At 37.9% G+C, this 17,901-nt stretch overlaps 2 protein-coding genes across 8 annotated transcripts in view; one reads left to right on the top strand and one right to left on the bottom strand.

The window, feature by feature from the left end:
• LOC106096158 (cyclic AMP response element-binding protein A) overlaps nt 1-17,901 on the bottom strand; it is a 326,488-nt gene that overhangs the window by 175,061 nt on the left and 133,526 nt on the right. The gene's annotated exons all lie outside the window — the stretch shown is intronic.
• LOC106096157 (uncharacterized) overlaps nt 1-17,901 on the top strand; it is a 39,895-nt gene that overhangs the window by 4,405 nt on the left and 17,589 nt on the right. The window lies entirely within an intron of this gene.

Below are 17,901 nucleotides of genomic sequence, written 5' to 3'. Positions count from 1 at the left end.
CTTAATCTTAAGAAAATAAGCATTCTTCTTAAAGAAAGCAATTGAAAAGGCATTAAGTTCGGCCGGGCCGAACTTTGCATACCTACCACCTCGGGTAAATATGTAAACCACCTTTCGTCAAAATCCGGTGAAAATGCATACCTTATGCCCCATAGCAGCTATATCGAAATATGTTCCAATTTGGACCAAATACTAATAAATACAAGCCATTGTTCAATTGTGTATAACAAAATATTGGTCTTTTTAATAGCTATATCTAAAAATAAACCGATCTGAACCATATACGATACGGATGTGGAAAAGCCTAACATAAGTCACTGTATCAAATTTCAGTGAAATCGGATTATAAATGCGCCAAGGCTTTAAATCGAGATATCGGTCTATATGGCAGCTATATCCAAATCTGGATCCATCTGGGCCAAATTGAAGGAGGATGCCGAAGAGCCTAACACAACTCACTGTCCCAAATTTCGGCGACATAGGACAATAAATGCTCCTTTTAAGGGCCCAAAACCTTAAATCGAGAGATCGGTCTATATGGCAGCTATATTCAAATCTGGACCGATCTGGGCGAAATTGCAGAAATATGTTGAACGGCTTAACCTAACTCACTGTCCGGCAACATCGGACAATAAATGTGGCTTCAATGGGCCCAAAACTTTAAATCGAGAGATCGGTCTATATGGTAGCTACATCCAAATCTGGACTGATCTGGACCAAATTAAAGGAATATGTCGAAGGGCCTAACACGACTCACTGTCCCAAATTTCAGCAAAATCGGATAATAAATGTGGCTTTTATGGGCCTAAGACCCTAAATCGGCGGATTGGTCTATATGGGGGCTATATGAAGATATAGTCCGATATAGCCCATCTTCGAACTTAACCTGCTTATGGACAAACAAGGAATCTGTGCAAAGTTTCAGCTCAATATCTCTATTTTTAAAGACTGTAGCGTGATTTCAACAGACAGACGGACGGACATGGCAAGATCGTCTTAGATTTTTACGCTGATCAAGAATATATATACGCTATGGGGTCGGAAATGGAAATTTCGATGTGTTGCAAACGGAATGACAAAATGAATGTACCCCCATACGACGGCTTTTGATTTAATAAGCTTTAATTTTATAAGAAAATAGCAAGTATATGCTTCGCGAATAGGATTCAGGATGAAGTGTGGGTCTAATTAAAGCAAACGAAAGATTTAAGGCACAAACGTTATTTCTACTGAACTGGTATGTGTTTAGCTGCTATCAGCTGATATGTATTTGACATAGGACAAGTCACTTTCTGTATCCATATAACTTTCGTCACGTATTTCTCATGCGAATAGGGCGCGCTCTAGTCCGCTTGTATTTGTGTCATATGTATTGATTGTCTGTCTGATTGTATGTTCGATGAAAATAGAGATCGTTTAGATCAAAAATATTTACATATTTTTACAACATCCGTTTTTCACATATATGTGAAATGTGGCATATGTATAAGACGATGTGTACAACTTGTACATATGCTAAATATGACATGTCGTATGACAAATACACATCGTCTGACAGCAGCTTTAGTTGGGTGGTGTGGCGCCAAACACTGACACAACAACCCAATAAATTCGAAATAATTCCCTTTCCCATTCGATTGGCAAAAACAAATCATGTTGGCTGCAGAAGCATCTCTATGCATAATATTGAATGTGTGTGTGTGTGTGTGTGTGTGACTTTTCTATTTTCTTTTCAAAGTGAAAATATTGCTATAATTTCCCATTGTTTTGTTTTTCACACCTTATTGCCATATTGTGCAGCAGGCAGATTGATTTGAATTTGCATTCAACTTTGGATGGACTTTCTTTTTAATTTCAATAAAATTTAAAGTAATGATGAATGCACGGTTTCTTGGCATCATTTTTGCATGCACATTTGCCAGCCTGCCAGCCCATTGACGGATGATTGCACTTTTGTGCAGACAACACAACGTCATGGTGAAGGCTATGTATGCACATGTGTGTAAATCTAATTTAAAGGCTAATATGGAAAGCAGCAAAGAGTTGTTGCTGATGAACGCTTTTCCCTGCTGACTGCGTCTTAGATTTCAGATCTTGTTGTTTATTGTTGTCGCTGTCGTTGCTGATTAATTTCATATTTCAACACCTAATATGGTTTTAATGAGTTGTCTTAAAAAAAAAAACATCTTAACCTTTATCGCCCTGACCGTCAGAGGTCTTAAATGTCATCATTATCGAGGTGGCTGGCATTGCTACCACTTTTGCTTTTCATTTGAGCATTTACCACATTGCCACAGACAGTCATAGCAACAACAACGTCGGCGACAACAATAACACGAAAAAAATGAACACTTTGTTACATAGGGGTGTTAATACTGTTTATGTTGTACTCGGCTTGCCTTCTCTCCATTTTGTCCACTGCTAATGGGCATCGTTTTGTTATGAAAAAAGTAAGCACATGTGTATGACTATGTGGCCACAATGTCTTATTATTGTATTTTGGACACTTGTTGTAGGTCGTTGGGTTTTGACGATCATACGTAGTAATTTTGATTTGCCAAATGCGATTCGAAAATAACGCTCTCTTAGAGTTATATAACGATTGTTTTTGTTTTTTCATAACGCTTTCACCATGAAACCAAAGCCTAAAGATTCCAATGCCTTGTAACTATGGATGGATAGTCGAGCCGCCCTGTGTTACGTGTGAAATTTGGGAAATCAAAGTGCTAAAGATCTAATTAGAGCAATTTTCCACAGGTTTTGCGTAACGTGTGAAAAATAAATTTTACTACAAATAACTGCAAAAAATATGCAGTGCAAATTTCCACAGGCCATGCTTGCAAGTCAGCAGTGCATTTCGCCAACACATTGGAAGATTACACAATGCCAACCATAATGAAATACAAAAACAACAACCATGTTTCTGACTATGCACTCCACACAGGCCATCTAACCATCGAAACATCCATCCATCCATCCAACTATACAAATGCCTCCCCCAACTGTGCATCAAATTCCATGCACTGTTGGTGCGAACAACAACAGCTAAACTAGGAAGTGGCCTGGTGTACTGAAGTACGTAGCTGTTCACATTTGCAAGCACCACCGCAGAAGAAACTATTTAACATTTATTACGGTAACAGGTAGAAATACTTGTAATTTGTAAGACAAGACACCGCTGCAACCGCACTGTTGCACAATGTTTTGCCATTTTCACGACGCATTGCAACCTCTTACGAGAATAAGAAACCCCGCTATAGGACAGGAGTCCGAAGAAAGTGTTTCTCTCAAAAGCACGAAGGCTCATTTGTGAGCATACTTTTGCATTGTGTTACGTTGCGTTTTTGCATGGGCCCAGTCAAAATAGAGTTAAATTGTAAACAAAAGACTTAAGCCACAAACTTGATTTGAAGTGCTGACACTAAGTGCCAAAAGGATTGGCTGCTTGCTTGATTGACTGATTGATTGATAGATAGATAGATGGATAGCAACGACAACCATGTCCAACAGCTAGTTCCTATAAAAAATTCTCATACGTAACATTCTCAGCCGGAATTGTTTGTGTTTTTTTTTTTTTTTTGACACTTGTGTGTGCACACACAATTAAAAGTACTTCAAAATGAAAACGAAAATCTAAAGTTATTTGACCTTCATACAAACTTATAAACATATACTAAATGTATTAATGTATATGAGGGTCAGACATGTATTGATAGGTTTTTTTTTCATTTTTAACTGAACATGAAAATTGTTTTGCCGATATTTTTTCCTCGAATAAATTTTTTAATAGGAAGTTAAGACAAAATGGTGCGCTCAAAGAAATTTGTTAGTAAAAACTTGTTTGCTGGAACAGCAGAAAATCTGCTGACAACAGTTATTTTTTTAATTAAAACCGCAAACTTTTTCAACTGATCTTAAATAGTCCTTAATTTAGTAATTTTTTTTAACGATTTCAAATAACAGCAGGCAAAATTTCTACTAAAATTATATTTATACAAAAAAACATATAGGGCTATAAGTATATTGCAAATGCTTTAATATTCGCCAAGAAGCTAAAAAAATTTGAACTTTTTCTGCTAAAGTTAAAAAAATTTGATTTAAGGTTACTAGACAGTGTTTGTTGATATCACAAATCTTATTTTTCTGGGTATAACGTGCGTTTTTTTTTCTCATTTTCTACAATTTTATAATTTGTTAATGATTTAAGATAACAAAATATCTGTCAAAATTATATTTATACTTTTAAACAAAAATTAGTTTGCTAATATCAACAAAAACTTTTTAACGAATCCATAAGAAATTTTTAAACTTCTAAATAACCATTGAGGCATTTGCTATACATAAGATAAAAATTGTCAATTTTAGGCGTTCATCTTTTTGTGTTTAAAAGCATAAATATAATAGCAAAAGTTATTTTGTCTGCTATTATTTAAATTTGTTCAAAAATTAGCAAATTGTAGAAAATTGGTAAAAAAAAATAATTTTTTTTAAACGCAAACGACATTTTTGAGCTTTGTTTAACTTTTTCACCCAGAGAAATTAGTCTGATGATATTAAAGTAGCAATTTTCAACTTTTGAATGAATCCATACAAAAATTTTGAAGTCTTAAACATCTATTGAAGCCTTTGCCTAAAACGTATATACATTGTTGGCAATTTAAGACGCACATTTTTTATAGACCCTAAGATTAGATAACTTTTTTTTAACTTTTTACCATTTGAAAACACAGAAAATGTTTGCTGTTTTAGCAAAAAATTAGTGCTTTCGCATTTTCGTCAGATATTTTACTGTTACAGCAAGCATTTTGGTTGTTTTTACTAAAAAAAAAATGCTGTGACCATTAGCTGTATTCTTACATATCGATGGCTTAATATAAAAAGGGCCTAAATCAATTTTTTTTTCAAAATGGCGTTTATGGTTTATTCTGGAAGACAAATGTCAGATGAACCTATCGAGCGCTCTCGAGCGGAGAGTCTCAGTGAGAGGCCGGGCGACACCGGCTCTTGCCTCTTGGCGCCCTTAAATAACCAATGGCCACCTGTTATAATTTCAATAGGTTTCGTCTCTAGGCCAAAGAAAATGGCAGTACCAAATTGAATATGATCAGATGAGAATTGCGACTTGTAAAGGGTTTTGTTATTGCACTCATACACTAATCATCGAACTGTCACCAGCTATGGACATACGCCTAAGCCAGTAATCGGCTTGTTGTGCGCTCTAAATACTAAAAAAAGTCACATCGAAAAAGAAAATCTAACTTAGGAATTCCATGCTACTTACAAAAACCTTAATTGCTTTCCTATTGTGCCCCCACCTATGTGCTGGTATCTATTAGACGCGAAAGCTGGGCAATGATATAGGAAGTGCTCCAACGTCTCATCATCTTTCCCGCATGCCCTACACATGACATCACTTGCCGCACCGATTATACATAAATGAGTTCGTAGTCCTATGTGTCCCGTTACGATACCGACAGCTTCGCTGACCTCCTTTTTACTTCCTTTCAGTAATAGCCTCGTTTTATCACGATCTGGATCTCCGCATAGGATTTTCGCCGTCTTACCGAGCGTTTCACTGTTTCACAGGATTGCATGCGCATTCGTCGCCCACGCCCTTAACTCGGACTACTTCGACCCGAAAGGCTTCGGGTTAACCAAGTTTATTGACGGCAGTTCTCTGGCCTTCACTGCCAAATCGTCTGATTTCTCATTCCCAGTTACTCTGCTATGGCCCGGCACCCCAACGTGCGGATCGTTCCATTCTCAGAGAAGGCGTTAATCTCCTTCTTACATACCAACACTCTCCGTGATCTTACCGTCCTGGTTGTTATTGCCCAATGGGCTGTTTACTGCCCGTAAAGATATTCACACTCGACGACCTCGTTAACACAACCTCACGCATTCCGTGACCCGCCCGGATCTCCGCCTGCAGGACCGCATTATGGTCAGGCAGTCTAAAACAGGTCTCAGTCCCCGGATTCTCAATGTGACTCGCCACTCGACCTCAAGTGTCGTCTCAGGTATCCATTCTTTCCAGGTTTCCTATCGTCGGCTCGATTATAGCGCGATGGTATGAGGTGCTCATATCCTCTATCCATTCTACCATCGCCTTAAGTCTCATAGGCGATGGTAGAATGGATAATCTGTATGTCTATGGGTCGGATATCTAGAATGGTCTCCATTGCCCTAGTAGGAATGGTCCTCATCGCTCCGCCTATTTTCTCTGAACCTGTTGTATAATCTTAACGTTGCAATTTTTCTCCATCGCAGTCCACCTAACTACTGAGGCGTATTAGTCTAATCACGCTCCTGTAGAGCCAATGGACTATCCTTGGATACAGGCCCCATTTCGAGCCTACGGCCCGCCTACAGCCCAACATCGGTGAGTCTTCTCAGCTTCCTGTCCATGATCACTCCTAAGTATTTGACCTTGTCAGCGTTAAAGTGGTTCATCTTCGTATTCCTCGTGAACAGGCATATTTCAGTCCTCTCGGGGTAAACATTGAGACCTCTGGGTCTAGCCCAGTCATATGCCATATGCAAGACCTTTTCGGCCCTTCTGCCGATCAGTGTGTCGGTCCGCACAGTATCAACAGCTCCCTCGTTTTGGCATCGAAGGATTCTTCTATTTTATGCAGGGCAGTCTTCACCGACCTTCCCTTGACATAGCCATGCTGTTTGTATTTGAGCAGTTCGTTGGATGTCATACTCTTTATCATCGTGTCCACAATACGTTCCATGGTTTTGAGAAGAAAGGATGGAAGGCTTGTGGGTCTGTTGGCCTTTGGTGTCGCATAATTTGCCTTGCCGGACTTGGGTATAAACACCACCCTTGCCTCCTGCCAGGCTTTCGAAGTATATTGAAGTCCCAGGCACGCTATGAAAATATTGGCCAAGTGGGGCGCCAGATAGTCTTCCTCCTTCTGTAGTAACGCCGGAAATATTCCATCAGGTCCGGGTGACTTAAATGGTTTGAAGCTCTTCAAGGGTTCCTTCATCATAAATTCTGTAATGAAAAACCTTCAACCAACATCATTATTCCAAGATACCGGTGTCTCCGTTGTCTCTGCTTTCACTCCCATGTCGTCTACTAAAGTTTTAGTTGGGACATCGGTTTTTGAGAGAAATATTTTCATATTGACGGCGTCATTAACGCTATGGACCTGGTCGCAGAAAAGCTTCCAGGAGGCATGTTTGGGGATCTGGTAATTTTATTGTATTCCTTGAGCCGTGCGTAATACACATCCCATTAAACTTCCGCTTTTTTTACGACGTTCCCTGTTAAAAATTTTGCGAACTTCTTTCCCAATATTGTGAGCCTTCCCAGACATCCAGGATTTTTCCTGGGCTGATTTCCTTTCCCGAAGATATTCTATTGACATTTTCGTCAATGTCTCCTTTGCTTGGACAATCTTAATTCTCTTCCCCAAGTCTTCTTCTGAGTAGTCTGCGGAATTATTTCCAGTTTGGTTTTCAACTATTCGGCGCTGGCCGTGCTATCCTAAATCTAATGTAGCGATGGTCAGAGAAAGAGTTTTCCATGGAGACCCACCAATCCTGAACCTCATCGATTAGATTTTCCGAACATTTCGTCACATCTAATACCTCCTCCCTAATAGCGGTGTTACCAATATTAAGTTTTATTACGTCGTTAGTATTCAAAAACTCTGGCAGGGCTTGGTGTTGGTACTACCCCACGAAACGTGGTGAGAGCATCGCACCTTATCTGTCTGTTTTGCTTTCCTCACCAGCCGTCTGTGGCAAACGATCCAAATCAATGAATTCCATGGCTTTCTCAAGAATCGGGCATCGCCAAGACAACTTTATGGCGAATTTTGCGTAAGGATCTTCACTCGTAGAAAAAAGTTTGCTGAAAATAGCAAACACTGTCTGCTGAATAATAATAGTTAATTTTGCTGCTATTTTAGCAGTAGTTCTGCCATTACAGCAGTAGTACTATAATTTCGGAGCAGCAGAATTATTGTTGAAAAGTCTGTTGTTTGGTGAAAATGGTCTCTGCTTAATTATAAAGGGGATGTTAGAAGAAAAAATTAAACACATATGTAAATGTACGTCTGAGAGAATGTTTATAATCACCACTGGATGCATACTTTCCATAACCTTTTTTCTTTAAATTTAGGTACAGAATGCCATGCCAGTCATGTGCATATGCCAGCTTAGCCACATTTAGAAATGTATGCCATTGGATGGATCAGATAGCTTCTTTACAGTAATATTCCACAAATTAAATTATCTCTTCCAACAAAATTTCTAATAAAGCAGACTTGTGTACTCAAAACAGCAGATCTTGTTAAATGTAACAACAGTAAGAAATGTTTGCTAATACAGTAGACCTATGTTTGCTGAAACAGCAGTAATGTCTGCTTTCCCATTTTCAGCAGACAACAACTGCTGTTTTAGCAAAAATTTTTGTTGTTTTGAATAAAAAATTTGGTTGAGCGTTGGTTTACAACCTTACAAAAAAAATCTGACTCAAGAATTAAAACCGATGGACCATTTGAATGGCTTGTGTTTTATTTTAAAAAAAGTTGTCAAGTCCTTTTTGGAAAGCCCGATACTTTGCACACAAATTAACATGGCAGACGGACAGAAATAGCTAAATCAAACCAGAGAGCGATGCTGAGTCGATCCGTGTACGTATTAATGGATCTATCTCTCTTCCTTCTGGATGTGACAAACAAATGCACTAAGTTATAACACTCTGTGCCACAGTAGTGGTATAGAGTATCAGAATATACTCCTTTTCGTTCCCTTCACTGAGTGTAGTTTTGAATGTTTATCCATTATGAATTTCTTGCTGTTGACTGCAATTAAAACAATTTCTAGCAAAAGCTGTGCTTATCCTTGATACACCCTAATGTACGGTTTACACATGAAGACCCCATAGTATCTTAAGCCTGCCATTGAATCCCTATTTGTTTACGTTTCACTGCTTAAGATTAAGACGATTGAGTTGGTAAAGCCGATTAAAGAATATCCACAACTCCGCCAAAGAGGCTCATTTAATTTCTTATTCAGGTACCTCCTTTCGGCTTGCTTGGCAAATCTCGATTATAAGCATGCCACTGCTTTGAGCTTCAAACTGTCTGTCTCTGCTTGGGGGAAACTATTGCATGTCAAATGCCTCGGATTGTCTACATAATATAAACTCCCCACAACATGCTGGCCTCAAGTTGCAACTTGCTGCATCACACTTCTTATGAGTCAAGTACTCAACAGCGGTTTGGCAGCGTTTTTGTGAAATTTCAAATCATTTAATATTTTCCAAATTATTATATGCTGAAGTTGCCAATGTTGTCGGTTTTCTTTTCTTTTCATTTTTTTTGCTCTCTGCCAACCAAACTCCCTCTTCTTTTAAATTAAAATTGGAGTTAGGGGGCCTCAGTGCGTTATGCTTAGCCTGCTAGCGTTGTGCTCATTCTGTTGCTGTAGTTATTGTGTGTGTGTGTGTGTGTGTTTCACTTAAATTGAAAGCACTAAAATGGGGAAGAATAGGTTTTTTAATGAATTATTCTTTCATTAAATCTCTTGTTAAATAGTGCATTTTGTGGGAATGAAGATAATTATGAGCGAGCGTGTGTGTGCTTTCGAAATTGCCTCAAATTCTTTTGTTTATGCTTCACTTTGTCTTTCTCCTTCTTAACTACACTGCGGATTGTGCTAACGAGATCGCTTTGTGTGAGCTTGTGTGTGTATGTGTACATGCGACTGTGTCGTGTGTAAAGTAACGATGGAAAAGGAAAAGTGTTTTGTTTTTTTTTTGACTCAGATATATTTATTGAGGTTAAAGAACCGAAGGGGAACCACAGTGAGCAACAACAGACGTCGTTGATGCCACAATTCAAGGTGTGAACACTCCTCTCCGTTTAATGATGGCATAGAAATTTTTAAGCGTTGTTGTTCATTGTCATTAAAATGAGCCCATAAATTTCCATCATCTGTAAGCATCGACTATTTACAGTTAGGCTTTTGGTTCAGAATGTCTGCGGCATAACATTCACGAAGCAACAAACTCATTGAATGACCGCCACCAAACATGGCAGGAATTAAAGTCAATTTGAACATTTACATGTTTATCTTCATTACAGACGCATTCATCACAACTGACCGATTACCGATTCTAGTAAAAAAAAAAACAGATCTTTTACACTCCACGAGTGTGTTGACAATGTTAGCTGAGACTTTTACATGGCGGCATTCAGCATCATTTTAATCAATCATGCCCATAGGCGACCGACCACATCTCTCAATGGGAAAATACTGTTAGACAAGCCAGTGATGGTCGATCGATCTATTCACAATGCCCTAAAGACCTTTGATTGAATTAGAATCGATTAATTACCCTATGGTGACCAGAGGCCATATCACCGAAAATGACATAAAGTCCAAACAAAACGAAGTTAAATGGAAGCAACCTGCATGATTTCGTTATTAAAAAATTCACAGTTATTATGAAATCTTTTCTCTGATCTTAGTTAATCATACACAATTTCTGATTTTATAACTCGAATTGGTATTCATAAAGAAAAACAGATTAAAAAGTTTTTTTTTAAGATATCAAAGAAAAACAAGTAAGAGCGTGCTAAGTTCGGCCGGGCCGAATCTTATATACCCTCCACCATGGATCGCGTTTGTCGAGTTCTTTGCGCGGTATCTCTTTTTAGGCAAACAAAGAATAATGAATAACAACTGTTAGGATATTGGAAGTCATTGTGTGGTATTTCAGTCCATTCGGATAAGAATTGCGCCTTGTAGGGGCTCATGAAGCAAAATCGGGAGATCGGTTTATGGTTATGCAACGATTCGCGCCATACTTAGCACTGCTATTTGAAGTCATAACAGAATTTCTCAATCGAAATTTCAGCCACATTGGATGAGACCTACGCCCTCTAGCGGCTCAAGAAGTCAAGATCCAAGATCGGTTTATATGGCAGCTATGCTAGGTTATGAACTGATTTGGACCATACTTAGCACAGTTGTTGGAAGTCATAGCAAAACACCTCATGCAAATTTCAGCCAAATTAGATGAGACTAGCGCCTCAAGAAGTAAAGATTCAAGATCGGTTTATATGGCAGCTGTATCAAAACATGAATCGATTTGGCCCATTTACATTCCCAACCGACCTACACAAATAAAAAGTATTTGTGCAAAATTTCAAGTGCCTAGCTTTACTCCTTCGAACGTTAGCGTATTTTCGACAGACAGACAGACGGACGGACGAATATGGCTAGATTGAGTTCAAATATTATAACGATCAAGAATATATGTACTTTATGGGGTCTTTGACGCATATTTCGAGATGTTACAAACAAGAATGACCAAATGAGTATACCCCCATCCTATGGTGGTGGGTATAAAAAAGACTTATACTCGAAATACCTAAAACCATTGTAAATACACACATATATATATATATGTAGGGTAAGTATAGCAGTAGTAGGCAGTTTAGGGATTTTGCCTTTGTCAATCCATCCTCCTTCCTATTACAAACGTTCAATTCAATTGAATTTTATGAGCTGAAGACGCTAAACCAAGGTCGGTTATATAGGGGATAGAACTGAACATACATGACTGTGGATAACAATATAATCTATACCAAGTTTCAGCTCCTAATTTTAAAAGGCTTTAGCGTGATTAAATCAGATTTTCAAATTTTCTCGCCAGAATTCGAACCGGCAGATTGAGTTTAATAAGCGGACAAGTAACTTCGGTGGCACAGAGGCATCAAATGTAATGCAGATTACTTTTTTCCATAGACAGGTTAAATTCGAAGATACACTCAACCAAATGTGTTATTCAAAACAGCAAAAATGTTTGCTAAAACAGCAGTTTTTGTCTGCTGAAAATCAGAAAGCAGACATCACTGCTGTTTCAGCAAACATAGGGCTGCTGTATTAGCAAACATTTCTTACTGCTATTTCAACTCACAAAATCTGCTGCTTTAAGTACACAAATGTGCTGAAAAAAATGTGTATACTTATGGTTGCCTGTTACTTGTTTTGTTTAATTATGCAAATTTTGTTGGAAGAGATGTTCTAATTTGTGGAATATTACTGTAAAGAAGCTACATGATCCATTCATGGGTATACATTTCGAAATGTGGCTGAGCTAGCTCGCATTTTTTGTTATTGCTCTACTTTTGTTATTGCACATGATAGGCATGCCCTTTTGCATCTACATTTAAAGAAAAAAGTTTATGGCAAGTATACATTCAGTGGTGATTATGAACATCCACTGAGACGCACATTTACATATGTGTTTTATTTTTCTTCCAACACCCCCTTCATAATTAAGCAGCAGTCATTTTTAGTAAAACAAACAGACTTTTCAGCAGTAAGCGTGCTATTCTGAAATTGCGGTACTACTGCTGTAATAGCAGAACTACTGCTACAATAGCAGCAAAATTAACTACTAACAGTCAGCAGACAGTGATTGCTATTTTCAGCAAACTTTTTCTATGAGTGTAGGCTATATCGAACAATAAATTGGTATATTTTCTTTATAAGTAAGTACATGCAATTATTTTTTGCCAGGTTAAATAACGGAGAACTCATTATGCTTAGATTTACTAGCTGCCGTCTGTGTTACCGGTACTACAAATGTCATTACATACAACATTCGATGAAGTTTAGGAATAAGCACTTATTTGTAATAATAGAAAAAAATCATTGTTATAACCTTGGTATTGATAAAAATGCCATTAAGAAACTGCGGTCAAAATTATGTCATACCAACGAGTGCTGTCATTTTATTGGCGAGTCCGAATGGTTTGCCGGAAAGTGACATCACTTAGTATCACTCCCGGCACGGGACAGCTGTGAGCACTACACAGGCTGGAACAGTGAGGTCCGTCAGTGTGGTGTTCATTGCTGTCACCAGAAGCTTGGCTGCGAGCTACCGGGCGCGTCCACAGGTTGCGGTTAGCGGAATGCTCCATACGGAGTAGCTGCAACGGCAGTCACGGACAATCAGCAGTATCAAGCGGAGAGTCTCAGTGAGAGGCCGGCCTGCACCGGTTCTTCCACAAATACTGACTGCCTATAATGCTCGATATGACAAGGCGAGTTATTGGCGCCTTTGAATAACCAATGGCCACACTGTTCCCGTGGCGATCGGTCCTTTGGACCGGAACGAGCTTGCTCACCTATAGGAACTTGACGAGGATCGCCACCTCCACATGAAATGTGACTACAACGACAACGACGACGACTTAGTAGCTCTTGGAGGGAAATATTGTGGCCTTATTATTATAAAAAATATTAATATTTCTAATTTGTTCTACCTCCCCACAAATCCGTGTATTGTTCCGCATGCTGTGGGCGTAGTATTAAGGAAATAAAAAAAAAATAAATTAATTTTGCTGGTCGAAGATTCGAACTCGGGACCTTTGTATTGTAAATCTTCTGCTGTACGCTCTATGCCACAAAGCTACTAAAATCACTCCCATATGTTAGATTATTGTGTCTTTAAATGGAATATGTCAAACATAAACACAAAAGCATAGCCATCTTTGATGAAATAGAATTAAAGTTTGCTTTTGTGTTGTTAGCTAATAATGAAATGAGAAAATAGTGTCTTATTCATACAATAGTAATGTGGATTCATGCGTTGATTTATTCATATAAAATTTGTCTTCTTCAAAGATACTGAGCATTGAGAACGTGGTAGTGGGGAAAGGCGCGAACATCTTTGAGTCTAAGTAGTTATTTTTTAGCAACGTTCAAATAAGATAATATGTCATTATTTTTTGACAACTTGTATGCTTAGGTATAAGTACTTATTTTTGAACTATCGGTATGCTTGGGCGGAAGGACTTTCCTCTTAGGACATCGCCATGTAAAAGCAATTAGAAACGATGTCAAAAAAGAAGAAGTTATTAGTTTTTGAATGAGCTTACTTATCTGGTTATTTGGTTTAATGATAGTTTTTGCTGGGATGCCACCTTAAAATTAAGTTATTACTTAAATTTTAAGTTACAACTTAAAATAGAATGCCACCTAAAAATTAAGTCATTACATAATTTTTAAGTTATATGTAACTGATTTTTGTGGAGGCCTGGGAAACAAACATAAGTGTCTATTGAGTGAAAAATATTGGGTCTTAAGCAGTTCTCTGGTAGTTATATCAAATCAATAAACATAAATAAAAATACATACATACGTGGTTTTAGGCAGCTGAAAGGTGCCTGCACAACTTAACAAGGTGTTTATATTTTAGGTTTGATTAGATTCTAATGATTAAACCACGCTGATTCAAATCTGTTTTAATCATCTGTTTTCCCTTTAAAAATTCAGCTAAGCGTTCAGGCTTTTTGTCTCTCTGCATGAAGATGCATCCTAAGTTTTAATTCTAGTCAAAGATCCACGTCCATGTTCCTTTGATGAAATAAAAGATTGAAGTATATATAAACATTGTAATGCAGGCGATATTCTTCTGAACGGAATTAATTTTTTTTTTTATAAAATAGGTGTAATTTTTTTGAGTGTAACTACTCTGGCATCTATTGTATTCTTCACTGTAATCAGCAAACAAAAAAAAAACCCCCAAAGAAACGCATTGACATCGGCCAATATTCCACAATAAAGAAGTGGAAGGAGACAACATCTATGTACGCGCATATGGAAAAATCATGAGTATATTACCCACATGTTTACTTATTTAAGTACAAGTACGTATTTATGCGAAGATGCCTTGCTTGGCTACTACCTTTGGAGATAAATAAAAAATTTATTATTTAATCTTGATGGTGGGTTTCTGAATTGGATGTATTTTGAAATGGCCACAGTGCCAGCCACCGTCAACAGCAACATCATCAACATAAACGTATCGCTCGCATCGTCATCGTCAACGTCACGCCATGGTCATCATCATCGGCTACATTTTGAGGATGTTGATGATGATGACGACGATAATTCTGTAGCTGTTGCCGCTGTAAATAACCTTGAACTTTAGAGTTACAAGTCTGGGGGCCACTTGTTGCATTGGCAAACGTGGCTGGCAAGCTGACAAGCTGGTAGCCAACCACCAACAGCAGCCGCAGTCAGTCAATGTGCTGCGAGTGAACTGCTCACAAAAAGAATGAAATACATGTCAGTCAATTTTAAACATTGCCGATGTTTTGTTCTTGTAGTTCGCTTTTTGCCCATCCAGATAATTTTGTTGTTGTTGCTGTAGTTTTGCTAAAAACGATAATAATACCAAAGATGATGCGGCAGGTTTTCATTAAGTGACGTCCAGGTAGCTGGTGTGGCCAAACCATCAAAAGCACACTCATAGTGCATACACACAAGACTTTGCTGGGCTTTGAGAAGCAAAGTGGTCGAGAGTAAATTGGAAATATTCTTTTTTCTTCAAAATTTAGCATCTTTGATTTTGATATATGTGTAAATGTTAACTTAAGGTTGACCATTTGGAATAAGATCTCTTATAGAACTCCGTAAACAATCTTTCACCGAAAGAAATTTTACTTTGTAATATTGGAACATTGGGCATATTTAAATGTAGTGTAACGAATCTGGAGGCCCCCGTAGCGCAGAGTTCAACATGTCCGTCTATGACGCTGAATGCCTGGGTTCGAATCCTGCCGAGAATATCAGAAAAAGAACTTTTCAGTGGTGGTTATTCCCTTCTATGGAAGGATAGTAATCTGCTTATAGTAAGGAAAATGGCATACAAAATTATATAAGCAACCCTTGAAACCATTACTATTGTTTAATTGCTTTAAATGGTTAGATTTTTTTATTTATTCACAAAAAAACGAAATAAATATAGAAAACCATAGGTGCAGATAAAAAAAACATGTTTTGGTATGAAAACAGAAACATGAGTCACGTGCATACTTCTATCCGCAGCCCTGGTTCTTGGCCAATTTTGCATTGGAGTTACACATCTTTAAACCTTGAATTGGTGTCTTCAATTACAGCAATAGTTTCTTCTTCTTAATTTAGTTCCCATTTTCACTCAGCTTAAGAGTTTTCTGTGTACTCCAGATTGGACGGATCTGCAACAAATGTTTGTTTGAATTATTTTATTGCGGCTCGTTTACACTTTTCATCAGCTAGGATGTAGGCAATGTTGAGTTCGCTGGCACCACCACCACTACTGCTTCTGGTCGCCGCAGGCAGGTATCCATAGCCCGTAAATGTTGCCATATTTGATGACAATGATCATTTAGCCCCGAGGTGTTCTTTGAGAAACGATCTCCACTTCATTCCGGTAGCACCAGTACAAGAACGAGTATGAGGGAAATCCTATGAGCTTTGCACCTCACCCAATTAATTGCAGTTTAATTTTAATGCAAAAAAGGGCGTGTGTGTGATCAACATCAACATGTTCATGTTAACTCACTACAACATACAGATCATGAGAATGTTTCAGAAATAGCAAGCAAATCCAAATCATTATGTGCTGCAGGCTTACTGACCACCCATAGGCAGTCATGAAAACATAAAAATATCCGCCTCATCATGTAGCTCAAAATTATCGCCCAGCAGAAATCACCAGTCGGCGGTGGGCTATAGTTTTACAATTGCAAGCCCTAATTGGCAATCAATGAAGCCCAATTACTAATTACCAATTATCATTTTTAATTTGTGTTATTAAACATTTGTTAAATTGGCCCAAAATAAGCCTCTTAAAATAATGCAGCAAACATAGTGTTGTCGTTGTCAAACTTATCATGCACCCATAGAAAAAGGTAGCAAACACTGTCTGTCCATACAGCAGATTTTGTTAGTTGAAATAGCAGTAAGAAATGTTTGCTAATACAGCAGCCCTATGTTTGCTGAAACAACAGTAATGTCTGCTTTCCCATTTTCAGCAGACAAAAACTGCTGTTTGAGCAAACATTTTTGCTGTTTTGAATAACAAATTTGGTTGAGTGAGGTCGTCACATAGGGTCTATGGTGCAAATAGGCCAATTAGCACAAAAAGTATTCAAATTCGATTAACTATGAAAAGTTACGTACAAATATTCTGCAAATCTTTGAAGTATTTTATGGTTTTCGTTAGAAAAAATTAGAAAATATATCTTGGCAGATATCAGTAAACACTGTCTGCTGGCATTAAATTAGAAATTTTAAACTTTTGAATAAATCTATACAAAATTTTTGAACTTTTGAATAATTATTGAAGCATATATGCTGCATATTAGTAAACAATTGGCCAATTTTACGCATTAATTATACCCTACACTACTACTGTGGTACAGGGTATTATAACTTAGTAAATTAATTTGTAACACCCAAAAAGAAGAGAGATAGACCCATTGATAAGCATACGGATCGATCCAGAATCACTTTCTGATTCGATTTAGCTATGTCCGTCTGTCTGTCTGTCTGTCCGTCCGTCTGTCCATGTTAATTTGTGTACAAACTACAGGTCGCAATTTTCATCCGATCGTCTTCAAATTTGGTACAGGCATGTTTTTCGGCCTAGAGACGAAGCCTATTGAAATTGGAAAAAACGGATTAGCTCCCATATATATGTTCGTCCGATTTGCAGTAATAATGCAATAAAAAGGTCATTTGTTAACCGACTCTCTCGAAATTTGACTCTCGACATTACTGGTGAATTTCATAGAAATCGGTTCAGATTTAGATATAGCTCTCATGTATATATATATATAGCCCGATTATCCCTCCTGGAGCCATTGCAAGCGCATTTATTGAACAATCTTTCCAAAATTTTGTACAACGCCTTCCTCAACGGCTACCACAATATATGAGAAGTTTGCTTGAAATCGGTTCAGATTATAGCCCCATATATATGTTCGTCCGATTTGCAATAATAATGCAATAAAATGGTCACTTGTTAACCCATTCCCTCGAAATTTGGCGGAACGGATTTGGAACTCGACATTACTGGTGAATTTCATAGAA

This window comes from Stomoxys calcitrans, chromosome 1 (assembly GCF_963082655.1).
Source record: "Stomoxys calcitrans chromosome 1, idStoCalc2.1, whole genome shotgun sequence".
Classification (NCBI taxonomy): domain Eukaryota; kingdom Metazoa; phylum Arthropoda; class Insecta; order Diptera; family Muscidae; genus Stomoxys; species Stomoxys calcitrans.
Note: the sequence above shows the minus strand (reverse complement) of the source record. Positions and strands in the feature narration are given on the sequence as shown.